The sequence below is a fragment of the Protopterus annectens genome, chromosome 10.part0 (genome assembly GCF_019279795.1).
Source record: "Protopterus annectens isolate FY-2018-M chromosome 10.part0, PAN1.0, whole genome shotgun sequence".
NCBI classification, from domain to species: domain Eukaryota; kingdom Metazoa; phylum Chordata; order Ceratodontiformes; family Protopteridae; genus Protopterus; species Protopterus annectens.
Genome location: NC_056744.1, coordinates 558,878,835 through 558,902,228, shown reverse-complemented (window position 1 = coordinate 558,902,228; position 23,394 = coordinate 558,878,835).

Sequence of the window (23,394 nt, the reverse complement as noted above, 5' to 3'; positions counted from 1 at the left end):
AGGTGCAAAGAGGTGAAAAAGGTAAGGGGATGCAATGAAGAGTAAGAACATAATCATCATGACTTTTAGAGAATAAGGAAAAGATTCAGTGTGTAGCTTATTTTGAGAAATGGGTCTATGTTATCGTTAAAGATTTTTAATGTTACACAAGAAAATAGTTGGGTAGAGTATGCTGTTAATGAAAGTTTTTTAGCATTTTTACCAGTAGTGTAATGTTCTGTTTGAGGGGAAAGGTTGAGAAATCTACATGTACCACTTACTACAGATCCATCCTAATGTCAGCATATTCTGGGAGGCGCAATTGAGGAGAAGGGCAGTCTGAATGAAGAGGTCATAGCTAGAATCAGAGGGGCTGCAGCCAAATGGCATAGAGTATCAGGTGTAGTCTATGATAGAAGAATGTCAAAGAAGCTGAAAATGAAGGTGTACAAGACAGTGCTGCAACCAGTACCACTGTATAGTACAGAAACCTGGGCAGTAAAGGCAGAACAGTTGAAGAAGTGAGATGTGATGGAAATGAAGTGCCTGAGAAAGGTGATAGGCTGAACACTGTGGGACATATGAAGAAATGAGGGCATAAGAGCAAAAGCCAAAGTAGCTCCAATTGCAGAAAAGATCAAAGAGAACAGATTACGGTGGTTTGAGCGCATGTGTAGAAAAGCAGAAGACAATCTGGTGAGGAAGATTTGGGACAGACAGGAAGAAGGTAAGAGGAACCGAGGACATCCAGCAAAGAGGTGGATGGATTATGTGAAAGAAGATCTGCGACAGTCAGGCTTGAATGTTGAAGAAGACAGGAGTGTGGCACTGAATCAAGAGAGTTGGCTACAGTTAACACGATACCCCGACCCCAAGTAAAAAAATGTGAAAAAGGGGGCTGATGATGATGATGTGCTGTTATCAGAGAACATTGTGATATAGGGTGACCATATTAAATTCTGGTAATGAAGGAATGCTTTGCAATTACTTTTTCAGTATTCAGGTGTAGAATAGTTACAGATGGCATAGGAGGCTTTCCGTTTTGTAAAGATTTGGAAGCATTTGTATCTGTTTGGTTTTCAAATGTTAAACTGGGATGTAAGATGTCACCAAGCTATTTATATTTGTAGTAAGAGTATTGTTTTGGAAAGTTGTTTGATATTTGAAGAACATAGTTGCAGTAGGGTTTTCTCATTCATTTTTAAAGTGACTAGAAATTTGTTAATGTCTGTATGTACATTTGTAGAGGATGGCCTATCTAGCACAAAATTACTTTGCCTGCATAATTGACAATGTTAAAAGAGGGAATAATTGAGCATGTGTCATTGATAATATAAATTACACTGGGGTTAGTGTTTAGTTTTGCAGTACACCTGATGTAAATTGTACCTTCTACAGTAATGGTGTTACTTGAACTACACATGTTTTGACAGGAAGGTAGTTAATGAGCCACTGTACTGTGTTGGCAATAGTGTCATTTAGTAGGATTTTGTGATGTATACTTTCAAAGATTCTGCATAGGTTTATAAATATAACACTCATAAGCCTCCTTTTTCACTCAGCAGTTCATTTTGTCTATGACTGTATAAATTGTGGTTAAAGTCTTATGGCCATTTCAGAAACTTTGCTTTCAGTTAATAGATTGTATTTGCTTAGGTGCTCTACAACTTGATTTTAAATCAGTTTTGAATACTTTGACAGGATGTAGACTGGATCTAGGGTAGAAGCGCTGTGGGGAGCATATAGTGTTTTATTTGGAATGGGAGTTATATGAAAGAAAATGCTTGTGACACTGCCAGCCCAGCTATTTGGAATTTTGTAAATAATTCTATGTCATTTGTGAATATTAATATGATTTATACAGAACTGTATGTTATGTACTGAGCTTTAAGAATGTAACCACAGCATAGCCTGCTGGAACATAAAAGAGTAACTTACAAAACTTTAAGAAAATAAGAGGAAATTAAGTGCTTTATGATGTGCTATAAAATTTAGTAAATGCAGCAAGGATACAGGATGTCTAGAGCTAGAAGTTTTTACTATTGTCTTGGAGAGAAGTAGGTACTAGGTTTAAAATGTAAAAAGTGTTTTATTGCTTTATGACTTCCTAGCAGCTGCACAGTTCTGAGAGATATGTATTTTTAACACAGAGTTTCTGTTTAGCCTGGAACTGAAGTCAGGTGACAAAAAGTGATGTCATCCAGGCTAACCCAGCAGTAAAATGTGATATTAATTTAAGAACTCTCTCAGAGAGAGCCTGCATTTTGTCCTTTGGCTTGGACCTGGAAACATCCACTCATCATCATCATCTGCACTTCTGCCTGCTTGTTGTTATGTAAGTAAGATTCAGGGAATAGTATATCTCTTAGATATAGATAGAAATATAATAAAGATTAGTTTAGATGTTTTCTGTATTTATTTGAGACTGTCCTGCAATCTTGTTTTACAGTTGCTATGATTTTGAACTTTGAAGTAACTGTATTTATTTTCTGAATATTGTCTTGTTCTTTTATTAATTATTATTAAATATATTTAAACCGATCTTTGTGTTTGATATTTGTGAAACATATTTAAGCTCATAGACTACTTTCATATGTATTTGGTGCACTGTATGGGCCACTCTTAAATAGCCCTGCTCTTGGTCAAAACTACTATTTGGGTAACAGTAACATTACACAGTAGGATTGGACCCCTCTTGTAAGGGCCTTAGAGTAGCTGATAAAGAGTTGGTTGGTGGCAGTGATAACTACCTTATAATCTTGGCAGAAGGGAGCATGGGTAGTAAACCTGTGCCAGCCTTTCCCAGGTGTGTGTGTGTGTGTGTGTGTGTGTGTGTGTGTGTGTGTGTGTGTGTGTGTGTGTTTGTATGTAAGCTAAACACATCACTGGTTGCATAGAGAGGATGCTGGAGGTTTTGGCTTGACCACTCAGCTGAGAACTCATCTCTATAGCTGTGCCAGTGGGCAGCCTTACTGGGCAATCTGGAGAAAGAGGGAGAAACCAGCCCCAGACTGACTGTGATCTCTGAGTGCTCTTAAGTACTGTGTGTGTACTTGTCATCCTCACATTGTGTACGTCCCTTGCTGTTGCCAGTGGTGAGGATTGAGGCTCCTTGAATACTGGGCCAGTGCAGGGGCATTACAGTGCATACAATGGGAGGGATTTTATCAGATCAGATGGAAAAGTTAAGGATACAGGCAAGAAGTTTTCCAAGTGGTTCTACTTCAGTTTTTATTAATGCAGAATATATACTGTTGTGATTTGTGTTGCTGTCAGTGTTGAAGTTTTGGTGGAATTTCTTAACTGATTTAGTTGTGATCTCATGAAAGTGGAGCAGTGCAGTGAATGGGCAAGTCTGAAGAGAAATAGGGGGTTATGAGTTTTAAGATGAAGTTAGCTGGTAGGATCCCTATAATGAGGTCATGCTTTGTTGGGAATGGATTGCTGAGGATATGTTTGGTTGATTGGAAGGATTTGAAGGGAGAGAGGTATAGTGTTGCTTAGTAGGTGTATATTTGTGTATGGTGAACAGATGGAGGTAGATAAATTCTGTACTATGTAGAATTTGTAAGTATGCAGATTTGGAAAAAATGTTAAAATTGCTAATTTCAAATTGGAAATCCCCTTTAGTAATTTTTAGAATTGTTTAGACTGGAAGTTTGAGGTCTGCACTGCAGTTTTGTAAAGAGGTGAATAGGTTTAGCTTTCTTTATTTCTAGTCCACACCTATACCTTAGTGTAGTGCCAGGAGTAGTTATGGTGTTGTATATTCTGAGAGGACTGCCAAGGTGCCCTGTTTTCTTTCATATTTTTAAGTGTTTCTTTTAATGATAGATGTAGGCCAAGGGCAGCTTTGCTACTTTATGTGGTTCTTTCATGTTTTTGAGTGTTTCTTTTAATGTTGGACGTTAACCAAGGGCAGCTTTGTTCCTTTTTATGTTTTTTTTATTTCTAGGAAGAGTTTATTTAAGGCTGTGTTGGAGAGGGAGTAACAGATTTAAAGTGCTATTTTTGAATCATTTGATTGGTTGAGATCAAGTATGACTCCTATTCTCATGTGAACATGTACAATTTGATCTACAGAAATGATATTAAAATGATAAAAGAAAGACTGGCTGTATTGCTAGTTTTGTAAAATTCCAACTTGATGCATAGATAATACCACTTGTCATGTTACCTGCTGTGGTCCACAGGTGATATTGAAGAGGTGAAAATTGTCAAGAAGCTCATATTCAGAATCTGGGAAGTATTTAGCATGACTATTTGAGTGGATAAAAGCAGATTCCCCCCAAGAGAGTTTGAAAGGATTATGGGCACTGTACATTGATATTTATTGTTCAGACTCCTGCTACTGAGTAGTTACCTTAATGGAGGCCGAATTAGAATGGACTGAATAACAAATAAGGTTTGGCTAAAAACTGCCCTGGAGCAGCAGTAAATGTCATAGCCAACATGCTGAAGCCCTAAAGGGTGAGGTGAAAACCATTTTTCGCAAAGATTGACCATCTGCCAAATCTTTACCAGCCATGTCGACACACTTTTGATTGCCTTGAATGACTCCAATTAATAAGCCAGTTGTTGAAATCAATTATTCTATAAAACATTGACATAATTCTTGAAGAAGGCAAGGAACTGCTTAAGAAATATACCTTACCTGCCTCAGATACATTGCATACAGAGCTCCACTGCATCTATATGCATCTCCTCCAGTGTAGCTGTGGTCCCCCTTTAGAGGCAATTAACCACAACATTGGCAACAGGAACATAGTCATACTTGGGGTGAAGGTGCATAAGGACTTTGGTCACATCCCTAATCATGGCCCCAAGGAGACATCTGGACATGACTCTTTCTTTGCACATCCTAGTGAATAAAAAAATAGTGTGCCTGACTATGGAGTTACCTTTTTATTAATATGTTACCATGCATAGCTACTGTGTATATAATATCAGTTGTCAGTCCATTGTTTTTATCTCAGATTGAAGTTAAAATAGGTCCAGTGGGATCAGTGCTGTACACCAGTTAACAAATAAATAAATACATTTTACCTGCCCAGCCTAATATGCACTACTACTAGTAAACTACATTATAAACTACCTTCTCTTTATTCAAATATCTCAATAGTGAAACTGCACCTTCTTCTGATTACTCCATTTGTTAGAATTTGTAAGCAGTATTACACTATCTTATGCAATTTTATGTTTCTCTTCACTATATAGAAGCCCATGTCTTATTCAGCTGAATGATTACAGACTGTAAATACCCATGTAATCTATGTAAATGCTCTTTTTCTCAATTTATTTTTATATAGATTATTGTAAATATCTTTTGGCATCTCTAGTGCCATGTCTGGTAGAAAGGATTGCTTATGCTCAAGGAACACAACTTTGTCTATCCAAGGCCTTGTACTAGCTATAAAACTCCTGGAAGAAGCACCTTCTGCATCTGATGTCTGCACATCTTCCATGGGTGTGATGAACCCGTCTGTAAGTACAAGCCTCAGTGCCACAACACTGACTAAGAATGTGTTCCAGCATAACCAGACATAAATCACTTCAGTCACCATTTACAGACACACACACACACACACACACACACACACACACACACACACACACACACACACACACACACACACACACACACACACACACACACACACAGTGATATAGGTACTTCTCAGAGCATTGTACACTATACTCTTCCACTCCTACCTCAGAGCCACATGTACATTTCCTTGTGGAAGGTACTGGACACTTATGTTCCCATGCAACCTGCACAAATTATGTTAGTGGTTCTATATACTTTGTACTGTGTTACTTAGATTGCCTATATCTCCTGCAAAGTCTAGCCACTCTATCCATGGGTGCACGGGGTCTATATCACATAGTCGAAATTACGTAACTTTGAGCACCTAATGGTCGAACCATTATGTTTGAAGTTACATAACTTCGACTACCTAAAAAAAAAAAAAAAAACACAACAGACAACAGGCAACAAAATAAACTGTTGTAAGCAGGGGGGCAAGCCCCCCTGCACCCCCCCCCACTACTTAAATATACCAACTACGAGATCACACCACATTGAACAGAATGGAAACCTCCGCCTATGGAGATTTCCTTTCACATGCTCGAACATTTACAAATTCGAACATTTAGTCTCAACCGTATGTAGTTTGAACTTGTAAAAGTTTGATGATGTGATAGGAACCCGGGTGCACGCAATTTGGTTGTGGGTTTGCATGCATTGAGCTTATTATAGAGTATATGCTTTACTATGGGCCAAAGCTATGCTCCAGTCACCTCTTATGTATACAGAACATATGCATGAGGTTAAGTACAAAATTAAATAGCAATTGTTTTAGAGCAGAAAATGTTACAGTTAGTAGTTTAGATTAAGAGTTTATAAGTCAATGCCTGTATCTATCTATATATCTACATATATCTAAATGTATATATACATATATATATATATATATATATATATATATATATATATGCATTCCATTTTGCTGTGGTTGTCAACTGTTTAATCAACACAATTTGGTTGACTAAACAGATAGTCAACACCTATTGTCAAAAGAAGAAGATCCAATGATTCTCGGGGTCATCAAATTTGCCCTTTCCCCAAGAGTTGTATGATCATGGAATTAGTAAATATAATTTGCAGGGGGTGTGGGTGTGCAGCCTACCACATAGGGGTACAAGGGAACTTGCACCTTGGAAAAAATTATGTTTCCTTTTCTTTTTCTTTCTTTTTTTTAAGTTTTTGCACACCCCAAGATTCATTCTTGGTGCATGCGTAGTAACATGTCAATATGCATAATGTTGATCATTTGGTGTTGAGATCATACAATTGTAAGTTAAATACACACACACACACACATATATTTATATATATATATATATATATATATAAATATATATATATATATGTGTGTGTGTGTGTGTGCGTGTGTGTATGTATATATACACTATATGCAGTTATCATGATGAAGACATTTCTATAGATCAGTGACATGCTGCAAGTGAATACTAGTAGACGAGAGAACCATTACAGCTGTTTACTTTGAAATACTTTGTAAATAATGCTTGTTGGCAGCTTTTCATTTTAAATTGTCAAAAATGTATATCTATCCTTGTTTTGGAGCTTTCTGGGCCTCCACTGAAGATGGACATTTCATTTCCCAGATGGACCTTCCCAGTAACCAAAAGCAATGAATGAATAAATAAATAACTGTCCCATGTCCTGGAAGCAGTGAGAGTTGTATGTGTTATTAAGAAGCTCCATATTAGATTTTTTCAACATGTTCAGGGCTATATTATGTTTTACTTCATTAGGTAGGTGGTTCCAAAGAGCAGGACCTATTCAGGAAAACGCTTACTTATCAATTTATTGTTTCAATCGTAGTCTGTAAAGTATGAGGAAGTTGTATTGATTGCTTCAAAGTGAATATGTTTTGTATCTGAGAGGGAGCTGTCATTTCACGGGTGGGTAGCAACCCTGAAGCAGAATTTTGTATATTAGGGTACCTAAAAGAAAGTTAGCTATTAGGTATAGGGAACCAGTGACATTTATCAAGCAAGTCACAATGGAGTTTTCTGGCCTTCTAAGAGAGCAAACCTACATATTTTTAATTCAGTTGTCTGATGTTTTTGACAATTATATGTTGAGTGGATACTTAATTGAGGTAATGCTTATTCCAGCATGGGCATTAGCATGTCTTTGGCTATTTCTTTGTGACAGACTGAAGAGAGAAGGTGGGAGATATGACAGCACAATTTAAGATGTTGGAGAATCTAAAGCGTTTCAACAGCATGTCAATATAATTTTAGTTTAGTTTCTTATCAAAATGATGATTTACATATTTTTATATCATTAACATTTTATTATGTACAATATACAAAGAAGCATGGACAGGTTTTATTTAAGAAGTATCACATATAGGTACAGGCACTTTTTCTGTTGAGCTTCATATGAATTAGCTAAGAAGTGTAACTGTTTTATGTATAAAAGTTATTAAATGTGTTTCTAGACTGGGAAGCTGTACATGTTCTAATACAGTTTGCATGTGCAGTTCTAGGTTTTGAATGGTACAACAAAGACATCATTAAGATTTTATTTTTATTTTAATGATTCCGGTACAGGAAACTAATGATACAGTTTTTAAGATATGCAAAATGTTGGCAAGAATGTCACTTTCATTAACATTATGCTGTGCTCAAAGACTTAATAGAGAGCTGTAGAAAGGATCAAAATATAATACAAAATGTATTAAACAACATCCCAAATTTGTGGACTATGAAACACTTACTGATGTATAAAACGCACCTTACCTTGCTGAATAGCATAGCAGTGACTATGAAACAGTGGCAGCCTGCTTTACTTTTTTGTTGTTGTGTCTTTTGGCTTTTCCCGGTTAGGGGTCGCCACAGTGGAACTCCGGTCTGCTAATGATTGGCAGTAGATTTTTATGTGCCGATTTGCCAGCCCTTATGCACAACCTTCAACTAAGGTACGCCCATTCATGCATGTCTCCAAACAGAAGATGCTCTAGATGAGAATCGAACAGGACAACATCTTACTGTGTAGAGATTATTATGCCAGGGATAAAAATCCAAAGGGGATATTTCAGAGTGATCTTTTGTCATCATTGCAATTCTGGATTACCCTTAGCCTGATAAGCTATTTACCTAAATACAGAAGTTATGGTTTTAGCTGAACTTCCAAACAACAGTCTTTTCTAAAGACATGTCTCTGAACCTGCAGACATTGAAAATAAAAACAAAGGCACTTGAAAAGTAGGTACATCAGGCCAAAAATCTTACCATCTAATTACCAAACAATTTGAATACAAAATAGGACATAGCTCTTCCTGCTTCTGGTAGTAATGCAGGATACCACTCACAAATGTTTAAAAAACAGAGTGACAAAAATTATGTAAAATATAAACATGGCATCAGAGACAGAGTAATATCTGGAATCTTTAATGAACTGTACTGCAAAATTCTACCACACAAAGTCATTTATTTTTGATTCAGAAAAGGGAGGTGTAAGATGTGTATCATCTTTCTTTAAATTATTGATGCCACTAATATGTTGGCCATGTATTGTGATTTTCATTGGACTAAGTAGCTTCAAAGATCAAGTGAGATGAGTGGGATTCAGAAAATTGTCTGAAGGAGTAAATCATGCCTGAAAATAGCAACACACCTGCAAAACAGGGACAGCCTATACAAGAGTAAATCATACCCAAAATAGGGACAGTTGAGAGATCTGTTCAAAGACACTTTTTGTACTTTTTGTGTATGATTTAAAACTATATAGCTCATTAGACAAGCACATGATAGCACAAATACAAATAGTTATTACTTTCTCAGATGATATAAGAATGACATTTGGTCTTCAAATATATGTAAAAACATAAGATATAGCAGGAAAGCTGAAGGGACAAGAAAATATTAGCCTGATACAGGGATGGTAAATAATGGAACTTGAACTGGAGGGTGTGAGTAAATATTTGGGAAAAGAGGAAGGGTCAGCAGTAAAACAATGAGAAATGAGAAAGGCACATGGCTAGGAATACTTCAAAGACAAAAGCTAATACAGAAAACTGCCTTGACATCTAGGAATAAAGTTCAAAGTATAGATCAGCTTGATCTTCCTGTTAAGGCTTATAGCTTTGTTTTGATTAACAGGTCATAAACAATAATGAATCAGATGGACAAGAAAACATGAAAATGTTTCATGCTTATCAAATGATATATAAAATTGATGAATGTCAGAATTGTATATTGCTCATTCTGAAGGTGGTATGGGCTTTCTTGAAAGTGACTATATGTATAGTGCTACAGTCATGGGACTTCAATATATATATATATATATATATATATATATATATATATATATAAGGCAGGGGTTTTTTGTAATGTTTTACTCCTTAAAGGCTTTCTGCCAAGACATTACAGATCATTAAAGCATTTTTTGGACACTGGCTGGTCGTTTTTTTTACTTCAATATATTTGATGGCATTATTATATCCAGATATAGTGAAAGCTCTAAAACATGACGAAAATCAGTATTAGATGACATCTTTTCTTAGATAAGCAAAAGAATTTTGGAAAGGAATGGGAATGGAAATGAAACAAAACATGCACAAAAATCAGACGGCAGCAGAAAGAGACGAAAAACAAAAAAAAGACTGTAAAGCACAGAACTAATAAGACAAGAAGACTAAAAATCCCATGCTTAAAGCAGCAAAGATTGAAAACATACTGTTCAAGATTTGATGCTTGGATGATTAAGGAAAGGTGAATTAAACAAACCATAGACAATTAATAATGTCTGATGGTTGTATACCAAAAGGCAGAAAAATGTAGCAAGACTGTTGCATTGGGGATTGTACAAATGCTACAGCATGCTGGTAGCTGACAAAAATTAGAAACATGAACCCTAAAGAATTACTGAAAATTAAGAAATTATGATCACCTGAGACCATGCATTACCAACAAATAAATGCAGAAGCCAGAAAAACAGATATTCAAGGGACAAATGTATCACTTATTGAAGTAGCGACACCTAGTGATTAAAGTGCCCTCTGTACTGAAAGACACCAAGTCATAAGATACAAGGATGTGTAAGCAGAAACTAGAGCAATGTGGGGTAAAGACATCCAATAGGTTCAGTAGTAGGATCAGTAGAGTTAATACATTAGAATTTTCAAGCATAATTAAATATGGTGCTGATACATATAACTCTATATGAACTGCAGAAGGAGGTATTTTTAGGTATATTGTAGATGCTGAGATGAACATTCATGGGCCAGCATTGAAGAATGAAGCAATATTAATTTCACAACCTCTAATCATTCCGTGACACAGGAATGGGGTCCATTCGAGTAATGGTATTAAAAAAATTAGAAAACCAAAACAGTTGGACAAATTGAAAAAAAAAAAAAAATATATATATATATATATATATATATATATATATATATATATATTATATATATATATATATATATATATATATATATATATATATATATATATATATATATATATATATATATATATATATATATATATATATATATACATATTATTCTGTTGTGTATCTAAGGAATTAAGTTAATCTTTTAATTTATCATACTAATATGGAGAGAAGCTGGTGGAACTGGTATAGATGTTAGGTAACAAGGGTGGGCTGGTAACAATGAGTTCCAAGGGGACAAAAAAATGCACCAATGTTTTACTTTTGATGATGTTGACTATATTTTTATTATAAAATATCACTCTAAAATACTTTCAAATATTTTAATTAATATATATATATATATATATATATATATATATATATATATATATATATATATATATATATATATATATATATATGCACACACACACATATATTATATATATATATATATATATATATATATATATATATATATATATCAACACAATCTCAACACACACACATACACACACACACACACACACACACACACACACACACATATATATGCGAGGAAAAGGGAAATCTCCTGTTCCACACTGTATGCCGATCTCCGTGCAGAATTTCAAAGTTTTAAAACTTTGATCATATGGTCTTCGACCATATGCAATTCAAAGTTTTAAGCTTTGACATTCTGCATGAGACCAATGTATAAATATATATATATATATATATATATATATATATATATATATATATATATATATATATATATATATATATGGGTCTACCTGATAACACCGACATGCCAAAACACAGACAACGAAATAACCGACACGAAAAAAACAACAAAAAAAGAAATTTCAAAAACACGAAACTTCACATGCCAGACAAACCAAAATCCTGACAATCAACAAAATAAATACCTTTCCCAAAAAACAGACACACAACACAAGCACACCAAAAACCTTACAAACCTACACTAAACCTTACATACACAACTATCTATGCACTAAGCTTAAACCTAACCCTGAGGTTTGTCACTATCGCACTCTAACCCTAATTCACTTACTCTGCCCCTAACCCTTAACTCTGGCACTATCGCACACTTACCTTACCTGCACCCTAACCCTAACTCATTTAACCTGCCCCTAAAGCTAAAGTCAGTCACTATCTCACACTTACCTGACCCGCACCCTACCCTAACGTCCGTCACTATCACACACTTACCTTGCCTACACCCTGACCCTAACGTCCGTCCCTATGGCACACTTACCTTAACATGTCGGTGTTCTCAGCGTTGGGATTCTCAACTGTCGGTCTTCTCCGTTGTCGATCTTCTGTTGTTGGTGTTCTCGTTGTCGGCATTGTGCACTTTTAGCATTTTCAGGTACACCCATATATATCTATATATATATCTATATACATATATATATATATATATATATATATATATATATATATATATATATATATATATATATATATATATATATATATATATGTATATATATATATATATATATATATATGTATATATATATATATATATGCATATATATATATGTATGTATGTATTTAGAGGAAATGTATTTATATCTCTAATTATTAATTATAAATCATCTGCAAATAACTGAACTTTAGATTAAGATCTTTCATTAAATTTAAATCCCTTTGTTTTAGTATTCTGCACAATATGATTTGGGAAAGTTCAACTAGTAGGAAAAATAGTAAGAGAAGAAGAAAGAGAGAGAGAGAGAGAGAGAGAGAGAGAATGGACAAGTTGGTTTTGTACCACAATTTATATTACTTGCTTGAAGTAAAAAAGATCCAATTTTCACATAAACTTTATAGTTCATATATTAATCATTTAATAACTAATAAATGGATCAAGAAAGTTATGTCGTTCTATCATTTAAACAAATTTGACCAGTTTACTGAATCTAATGCTTTCTGTGAATCTAAACTTATTATTTACTGATATGAATGTATTCATATTGTTATAGTCTACAATTTTTATATATATATTAATATTGTCTTGTGTTTGCCTATTTGTTATAAAACATTTTTTCAGTCTTTCTCTATTAACGCTTTACATTGCATTCCTTATTATGAAGATAAATATTTTATAACCGACATTTAATAAAAATATATGATCTGCATGAAGGAGGTAAATCAAGATGTTTCTTTTATTTCAGTATGGTATTTACAGAATAAGTCCACACACACACACACACACACACACACACACACACACACACACACACATATATATATATATATATATATATATATATGTGTGTGTTATAGAATTTTGAAGCGATATATTATTTAGTAAATTAATTACTTCTAGATTAAATAATTTGTACATAACAGGCACACTTCCATCTAAACCAGGAACTTTAATATGTTAATCATTTTAACATATTCTTAATCTTTCTTACAGTTATCTTTTAGGTCTTACTTTACTCAGCATTTTACTTAGTATTTATATTATCCAGTAAGAATTTTTTCTAGTCTTTTTCATTATATTTTCACTTTTTACCTCATTTATTTCTCTGTGTTTTTTTATCAATAACATTTCAGATATATTAAAAGTCTTTTAGTTGATTTGAGATTTAAATATTTTCTGATTTGTTTTAATGATTATTTGGGTTTTGATTTGTTAACTAATCTGTTGCATACAAATGTGGTTTAACTTTTTCAAAACCTATTTCAAGTTTATGAGTTAGGATCTCTTCATATTCTTTTGTTAACTTTTTATATTAATTTCTGCCATATGTGCCTCTTTTGAACCTTTCCTATATGTAATTTTCTTGCAGTGTTTTGAGATCTTTATCCCATTTTTGTTTTCCTTTTGCAATAAGTTTTAATTTTCCCAAATAGACAGACTTTCAAAGAATCACGTAATATATTATTACTATCTTCTTGGTTATTATTAAACTCTGTATATTCTTTAATGTTGATAATTAACCTTTCTTTAAAAATACTTTGTCATGTCATATACACCAGAATTCCAATAATCATTATAAAATTTTAACATTCACTTCTTTTTCTTTTGGCTGTTCCCGTTAGGGGTCACCACAGTGGATCATCTGTTTCCATTTCTTCCTGTCCTCTGCATCTTGCTCTGTCACACCAACCACCTGCATGTCCTCTCTCACCACATTCATAAACCTTATCTTAGGCCTTCCTCTTTTTCTCTTACCTGGCAGATTCATCCTTAGCATCCTTTTCCCAATATACCCAACATCCCTCATCAGCACATGTCCAAATCAATGCGATGTCACCTCTCTGGCTTTGTCTCCAAACCTTCCAACCTGGGCTGACCCTATAATACACTTATTCCTAATCCTGTCCATCCTAGTCACACCCAGTGCAAATCTTAACATCTTTAACTCTGCCACATCCAGCTCTTACTCCTGCCTTTTTGTCAATGCCACTGTCTCTAACCCATATAACATAGCTGGTCTCACTGCCCTCTTGTAGACCTTCCCTTTCACTCTTACTGGTAATCGTCTGTCACAAATTACTCCTGACACTTAAAGGTTAAAATAAAATGCAGCATGATCAGACAAAGAACATAGGACAACTATGGCTTTGGGAATTTTTGTTTGAAGAACATATGAATGTAACACCTACCTACTGTAGTTTAGTGTTCCAAAAGCATATAAGTGATGAGTAAAGCGTAAGGAACTTTTTCAAAGAAATATATTATTATCTTTAAGATTTCAAAAATCAATTAAGTTCTTAAGAGACTTTGGTAAAGGTGAAATTCTGGGTTATTTTTAGCATGTATATCAACTTTACCTAAAATACATTTAAAATGACCTCCTAATATCAAACCACTATTTAAATAACCTGCTGCCACTTCAGCACAACTTATAAAATTACAATATGTTTTTGCTAGGGTAATATTATATTTTATGTTTATCAATTTGTTTAATGTCTGTAAGTTTAAATACATATTTAAAGATAATGTTTGATTTTTTCCATAGTATAGCATTCCCTCTTCTCTTTCCATGAATGAGTCAGCAGTTAAAATTCTTATTCTGTAGTATTTATTCACATATCACTCTCCAACAGATATATTTCTTTATACAAACTGACATATTTAACAAAAGAACTCATTGTATTACCACTGTTGATACCATTAATACTAACTGGCAAGACTTTCAAAGTGTTCCTTTTTCCAGTTTATACTTCCTTATTTTTTTAACATATCTTAGTCATATTCTTAAATCATATAAATAAAAGCACTTAAAACTGTTTTTCATAAGATATTAAACTCTGCTTGCCCTAACAAACCTTTCTTAATTCTGGTTTAGATGTGTCAATGGAGCTTTTATCCAGCATAGGATGCCCAGAATGAGGAACTAAACATATGTATTCTCAGCTAAACCCAAACACCGTAGAAAAGCAAATACCTTAGATTTGTCTTTGTATAGTCAGGGTAACAAAAGGCCAGTAACACAGCTGACCTAGCAGAATGTTATACTATAGATAAATTAATTCAACTATGAGCCATTTATGCTAAGAATATGGCACAGTGATGAGTCTGATGTTGAAATGAAGCAAATTCTGGCTAATGCATCAAATGGTTTTTGGGTATTATTTTAATACTGAGCAACACTGACTCATCAGCTCATCTAAATTATGAATAATCAAATGAGAGCTCCTGAGTTATATTTGTAGCAACAAGAATAGGAAAACCAGACGGAGGTTTTATCTCATTATATCTCAAAGATGAAGTAACAGATCAGGAACCTAAGAGGGCACTCTTGGAATTGTAATGCAGGGTCATGTGGTCTGAGGATAATGAGGAAAAAAACATCCCGTTCTATTTGTTATAAAGATCTCTTCCTGTTAGTAGTTTCGACTATGTTCTTTACTGATACTAAACTGTATTTGCATGCAATAGAGAATGCCAAGAAGAGATAGGAAGATGCATTTATGATAGAGTGCATTTTTATTGCTGTTGTTTTGAACAAAAGCAAAACATTCTAACATTTGTTTGAGCCAGCCCTCTTATCTTTGTTAGAAATAAAAAACTGCAATATATGTGCAGATCTGCAGCAACTACAGAGGGATAAAATTGATCAGTCACAGCTTGAAGTTATGGGAAAGAGTAGTAGAAGCTAGGTTAAGAAGTGAGGTGATGATTAGTGATCAGCAGTATGGTTTCATGCCAGGCAAGAGCACTACAGATGCAATGTTTGCTCTGAGAGTGTTATTGGAGAATTACAGAGAAGGTCAGAAGGAGTTGCATTGTGTCTTTGTAGACTTGGAGAAAGCATATGAGAGGGTGCCTAGAGAAGAGTTGTGGTATTGTATGAGGAAGGCAGGAGTGGCAGAGAAGTATGTAAGAGTGGTACAAGATATGTACGAGGATAATGTGACAGTGGTGAGGACAGCAGTGGGAGTGACAGATCCATTTAAGGTGGAGGTGGGATTACATCAAAGATCAGCTCTGAGTCCTTTCTTATTTGCAGTGGTGATGGACAGGTTGACAGATGGGATCAGACAGGAGGCCTTGTGGGCTATGATGTTTGCAGATGACATTGTGATCTGTAGTGAGAGTAGGAATCAGGTTGATGAGACTCTGGAGAGGTGGAGATATGCTCTAGAGAGCAGAGGAATGAAGGTCAGCAGGGCTAAGACAGAATATATGTGTGTAAATGAGAGGGAGGATAGAGGAATGGTGAGGATGCAGGGAGTAGAGTTGGTAAAGGTGGACGAGTTTAAGTAATTGGGATCAACAGTTCATAGTAATGGTGAATGTGGAAGAGAGGTGAAGAAGAGAGTACAGGCAGGGAGGAATGGGTGGAGAAAGTGTCAGGAGTGATTTGTGATGGGTACTAGTAAGAGTGAAAGGGAAGGTCTACAAGAGGGTAGTGAGACCAGCTATGTTATATGGGGTGGAGACAGTGGCATTGACAAAAAGGCAGGAGTCAGAGCTGGATGTGGCAGAGTTAAAGATGTTAAGATTTGCACTCGGTGTGACTAGGATGGATAGGATTAGGAATCAGTATATTAGAGGGTCAGCTCATGTTGGACAGTTTGGAGATAAAGCAAGAGAGACGAGATTGTGTTGGTTTGGACATGTGCTGAGGAGGGATGATGGGTATATTGGGGGAAAGATGCTAAGGATGGAGCTGCCAGGTAAGAGGAAAAGAGGAAGGCCTAAGATAAGGTTTATGGACATGGTGAGAGAGGACATGCAGGCGGTTGGTGTGACAGAGCAAGATGCAGAGGATAGGAAGAAATAGAAAGAGATGATATGCTGTGGCGACCCCTAACGGGAAAAGACGAAAGATGATGATGAATGAGTTATCATTTTGCAGTAAACATTATTAAATATGAAAAGATTGAATATATCATTAATTTGTCATTCATGGAATTTACAAATGTGTTTTTTGTTGTGTTACCATTTCCAAGATTGCATAGGAATGGTGCTAGAGAACTCAGGCAACTTGGCTGCCTAAGCCCAAATCTCTGTACAGGGCTTGCAGAAATATGGATAAAAATGACATTCTCAAGGAGGAAAAAAAACGAAAGAAAAATGAGTGGCCTGGTACAAAAGGAATAATAAATGTCTGCCTGTAAAGCTGCAAATAAGAGACATCGTGCAGTGTGTTTTCAAAGGTCATCATAATAGGTTAATGTGTGAGCTCCTTAAAACAAACAATAGAACATCAACTAACAAGACTGGAAAGGCTACAGAGAAAGGTGAAAGATCTGGAGGAAGACAAAGCAGCAATTAAAGGTGAGCTGAAGGAACATATATTTAGTCCAAGAACTAAAAGAATAAGATAAAGACAAGGAGAAAAGCTGGATGATCTTAAAAAACTGTTTAAGAAGTAATAACATCAGGAAAACGGAAAACAAGAAGAGTGAGCGATAGTGAAATGGATCAGTCTGTAACACAGCTATTACAGGAGAGACTGATGATACACTATTATACCATGACCCCCAATTAATATTCCAAAACGTGCACGCTGATTGGCCAGCGTGCGTATCATCAACTCAACTTACTTGGATTAAAAAGGTCCTTTTCCCTGGACTTTTTCTTTTAGTTCTTTAAATAAGTCAAAACACTGTTTTAAAAGAGTTTAACATAGCGACCTGGGAATAGCGATCTCCGTTGCTAATTTTAAAGCATATTTTATATTGCTTTTTTAAAGCCTTTTAACAAACCATTTTAACATAGCTAGGCATCGCAACACATCAAAGATCATATTCCGATGCTTTAAGCACAACTCGATGTACTGTGTAGGCATCGCGCATACATGACACTTACGTGAATACCAGATAAGATACAAAAGGACTGAAAAGCAAAGAAGCGATATTATTTGCCAATATTTTTGATAAGTAATTATTTCTTTTCTTAAATAAATAACATATTACCAAAAATCATTAATATTCTTTGTTATCTGGGATTTTGTCTTTGTTGTTTTAGCCTTTCCTTGGGCCAACCTCGGGGCCCAAAATTAAAGAAACCTATACCAAACTCCTATAATAGAGAGGGCACACAGAATTGGGCAGCAACAAGCAGTAGAAAGCGGAAAGCAGACCCAATCATGTTTTGGCACTTTTCCATTACTTTGCTGTAACAAATGAAATAAAAAGGCATGCAAAGGTGCTTAAAGTTATTGTTTTTTCAGGGATGTTGATAAAACTGTCTGATGATCAATCAGAAGCACACTGGAGAAGAAAGAAAACTGTGCTAGCAGAATTAAATGAAATAAGAATGAGTGGAACAGCTGCAGGATTGAAATACTTTACAATTCTGGAAGTACAGCATGAAAGGGGAATTGCTCAGGTTGCACAATATGGAAAATGTTCAAAAGTTTAAACAAAGGTAGCACAGACAGTTAAACAACACATGCAGTAAAAATCTGAATCGACTGCAAGCCAGGAACTGGAAAAGCTACCTTAGGCATAGGAAAAGTGATTCAGAGAGACACTGGCAGTATATGCAACAGCTGAAACCCATGTAAAGACAAATATGAGACCAGGAAGTGTAGAGGGGCTGCATGACCTTTAAAGAAATGAGCTGGAAATAAACAAACCAAAAAAAGCAACTATAAAAGATGAAAAAAGAGAAAAGATGGTAGAGTGGAAAAAAGTGAAAGACTTATATCACAGGGACAGAAGAATTAGACATCTGTTCCAAGGGAGATTTAGGCACAAAAACAGACAAAGAAGCAGAAGCAGACACAGGTGAGAGTTCTAAGAAGAAGGTGGGAGGTGTGTCTGATGTTTTAGGTGACTCAGAAGTGAACTGCTGGACAAACGAGTGACTAAATACCTGGCCAGAATAATTTATGATGGATGTCAGAGAAGAAGAGATGGAAGACAGGAATACAGAGGAAATGTGAGCAAGCCCAGAATGAGACAACCGATAAAAAAGTGTTATGAATGAACATTGAAAAACAGGTGACTTTGACTAGGTCAGAAGGATATATTAAAAAAAAAAGGATCTTTACCTTGGGAAATATTGTCCAGTTGAAAATTAACATCAAAACTTTATCAACAACTGGAGAAACTGAAACAATTTTTAGGAAAAGAATGGTTAATGTACTCGAGGTAGTCAGGGGACAAGCTTCATAGGTAACCAACATATATTTCTTAACTGCTTATTGATGCACAATACACTGCAGTAAACATAATTTTAAAATTTAAGGCTAAGAATAAATAAGTCTCAATTGTTGATGTAATAACTGGAGGCATGAAAATGAATTTATGGAGAACAGGGTAAAGTAAGGTTAAAAAAAAAAAAAACAATCCGCATACAATTGTGAAATAAAGGAGTGGTAATAGATCATAGCAAAGAGCTAAAATACTGCAGGGCAAAAAACAATGTCAGAATTCAGAATGTTACACCAGAAATGGACAGCACTGGGAAGAGGAGAACAATGATTGGGAATGTTGGGATATAAAAATCTGTGACATCAGTACTGAGTTTGTATGTAATATACTAGTGTCAGACTGATAGAAGGGAACAAAATAAAATCTTTAAAGGCCCATGTCCAGACATACTGATGTACATGCAACAACCAAAAGGCAGAGATCCAGAGGCCAGGGATGGTGTGGATGGATGTGAGAATAGGCAGTTGCCAAAGAATACAATAGTCAGCAAGGAGGGTCAGCCCAGAGGAAGGGTAATACAGGATGGCAGCAATTGGGTAGGCAGGAAGAGTGATCAAAAGCAATAAGGAAAATTCAGATTATTATATTGAACATTGATGGTTCATCAAAATATTTCAGAAAGAAAACACAGTTAAAGAGGATGAGAAGATGTTGTTCTATTACAAGAGACAAAATTAAAAATCAGAGATGTGGAGAAGATACTTTATTATGACTATCAAATGGAAAAACTAACAGGGAATTGGATGAAAGAGTGGAATAACAATTGTAGTTTATAGAGGACTTCAGACAATCACAGAGCAAACAATAAAAAGTAGGATAAGTTGATAAATAACCAGCAGGGAAAGGTGGACAATAGGAAACATAGGCACCCACACTGAGCACAGACAAGAAGAGATAGAATGGAGTTAATAGTGGGGACTGTAATGTCACCACAGAACTTGAAAAAAGACCAGTATATGGAAGGAAGGACTATAACAAAAAGATGATACAAAAACTAACCTGAGGAATGAAAGAAGTAAGTTGGCTGGACATATGGAAGGAAAGATATCCAACTGTGAGGGAAGATACCTTCACAAGAAACATTTTCATGTAGACAAGTAGGTTAGACATGGTCTTTGGGAAGGAAAATCTAATGGAAATAATGGAAGAGATCATTGTACAGTAGAGTAATGTATCAGATAATGCAACACTGAGACCTAAGGTAAGTGTGCAGAACAAAACAATAGAAAGGGCTGGAGGTGGACTATCTATATAAGGAAGGAAACTGAAGATAAGGAAACACTGCAAGGATTACTACAAGAGATAACACAGGACAGTATGAAACACAGGACAAACCGAAAGAGTGCTGGTGGTTTCGGATTAAGGTCAATATCAGAGGAAAACTGATGGACACAGAAGGATGGAAATGTGAGTGAGGAACTGGAAAGAGAGCTAGAGGTGGAACAAAAGGAAGCCATAAAATGCAAAGTAGAAAGGCAGCACTACAGATCAGAGAAAAAATGAATAAGAATGGAGTTCCACATTGGTATTGTAACGACTACTAGTGGATAGTATGTGAGGCAGAAGGGAAGTAGCTAGCCAAGAGGTAGCCAAAGATAAGGGGAAGAGCTGGAAATATTTAAAAGAGAATGAGCTAATCAGCAAAAGAGACAAGGGATCTTATTGAGAGATTTACAACAACATAAAGGAACAGAAATCTCAGAATGGAACTGGGGAAAGAATGAAGGATATATACTGGTGGACAAACAAAGAGATACGTTGAATGCAGAGATGACAAAGGATGAGACAAGGAAAGTCATATATAGCATAAAGGAGACGAAAGCTGGAAGTGTAGATGGATTCCCCCTAAAAGTCTACAAATGGGACAGGAAGTAAAAGTCAAAGGACCTGCAGGAAGAATATAAGAGAATACATGACTCAGATGAAATGTATAAAAGTACTAAGAGGACCAGGATAACAACAATACCTAAAGGAGGAAGAGAAAGAAAAGAAGTGGCACATTATAGCCTTATATATTTGATTAATGTAGACATCAAGATTTTGGCAAAGATATCGGCAGAAAGACTGGATAAAGTATTGCCAAAAATAATACACATGGGGCAAAATAGCTTTCTGAAGGAAAAGAAGACAGAAATAAATGGTGGTACCTGTTGAAATTATGCACAAGAAGGAAGAGAAGCAAAATGGGAAAGGTGTGATTGAGCTCTTTGACCTGGAGATGACCTCTGATATGGTGATGTGGGAATGCCTATGCAAGACACTACAAGAAAAGCAGGTAAGGGAAAAGTTCATATGATGGATACAGGCCATATATAAAAACACAGAAATTGAAATACTCACAAACAGAAGAGTATCTGATGATACAAGGATAGAGAGAGGACCAGAGAGGGGTGCCCACTCTCACAATGCCTGTTAAATCTTGTGATCGAGGTGTTAGCAGTGGAAGTCAGACACAACTTAGTGATATTTGAAGACAAGGAGGGGATAAAATCTCAGTTTGTTTATATTCAGATAACTGCATGTTAATGGCACATGTGATGTGATTGGGTGAGCTTTTCTCCCCAGGCCAAGTTGCAACTTATGCTCAGGTAGGCAATCCCAGTAAATAAATAAATAGATAAATAAATAAATAAGCCATTTTAGCAATCAATGGCTACAGTAATGGAAGCTACACAAGAGACAGTCACAAGGTTTAGTGTAATGGTGAAACTCAGAAACAACAACAAAAATGTTAGTATTTGTGAGAACAGGAAAAGTGAAGGTGAAGAGGTGATAGCTGAGGATAGACAGGCAGAGTTCCTCAAGTACCCAGAGGTCTATACTGGGAACCTAGAAAAAGTAGAAAAAAGGCAAGGTATCTCTGGGGTGGAGATGGGGGTTAGTGGGAAAATTTAAACATTGCTTGAAAGAATTAATGCATTAATCATGATCATATTACTAATAATCCTTCATCTACTATGCAATATACAGGTAGATCCTTGGGTCAAAAGACTACAGCAAATGCAAAAAGACATAGAGGCCTGGTCAATAGAGGTAAGGGGAAAAAGTGAACAAGGCAAAAATAAAAATGAATAGGAAAATGGAGGCTGAGGACTCTGTGATATCCCTGTGTATACACTGATATGTAGCATCATTCATGGGAAGGAAAAGGAGGCTGGGATCTCTCTCATCTCCCCATGTATACACTGATATGTAACATCATTAATGTGAAGGAAAAGGAGGCTGGGGTCTCTCTCATATCCCATGTATACACTGATATGTAGCATCATTCATGGGAAGGAAAAGGAGGCTGGGGTCTCTCTCATCTCCCCATGTATACGCTGATATGTAGCATCATTCATGGGAAGGAAAAGGAGGCTGGGGTCTCTCTCATATCCCCATGTATACACTGATATGTAGCATCATTCATGGGAAGGAAAAGGAGGCTGGGGTCTCTCTCATCTCTCCATGTATACGCTGATATGTAGCACCATTCATGGGAAGGAAAAGGGAGGCTGGGGTCTCTCTCATCTCCCCATGTATACACTGATATGTAGCATCATTCATGGGAAGGAAAAGGAGGCTGGGGTCTCTCTCATATCCCCATGTATACACTGATATGTAGCATCATTCATGGGAAGGAAAAGGGAGGCTGGGGTCTCTCTCATCTCCCCATGTATACGCTGATATGTAGCACCATTCATGGGAAGGAAAAGGGAGGCTTGGGTCTCTCTCATAGCCCCATGTATGCACTGATATGTAGCATCATTCATGGGAAGGAAAAGGGAGGCTGGGGTCTCTCTCATATCCCCATGTATACACTGATA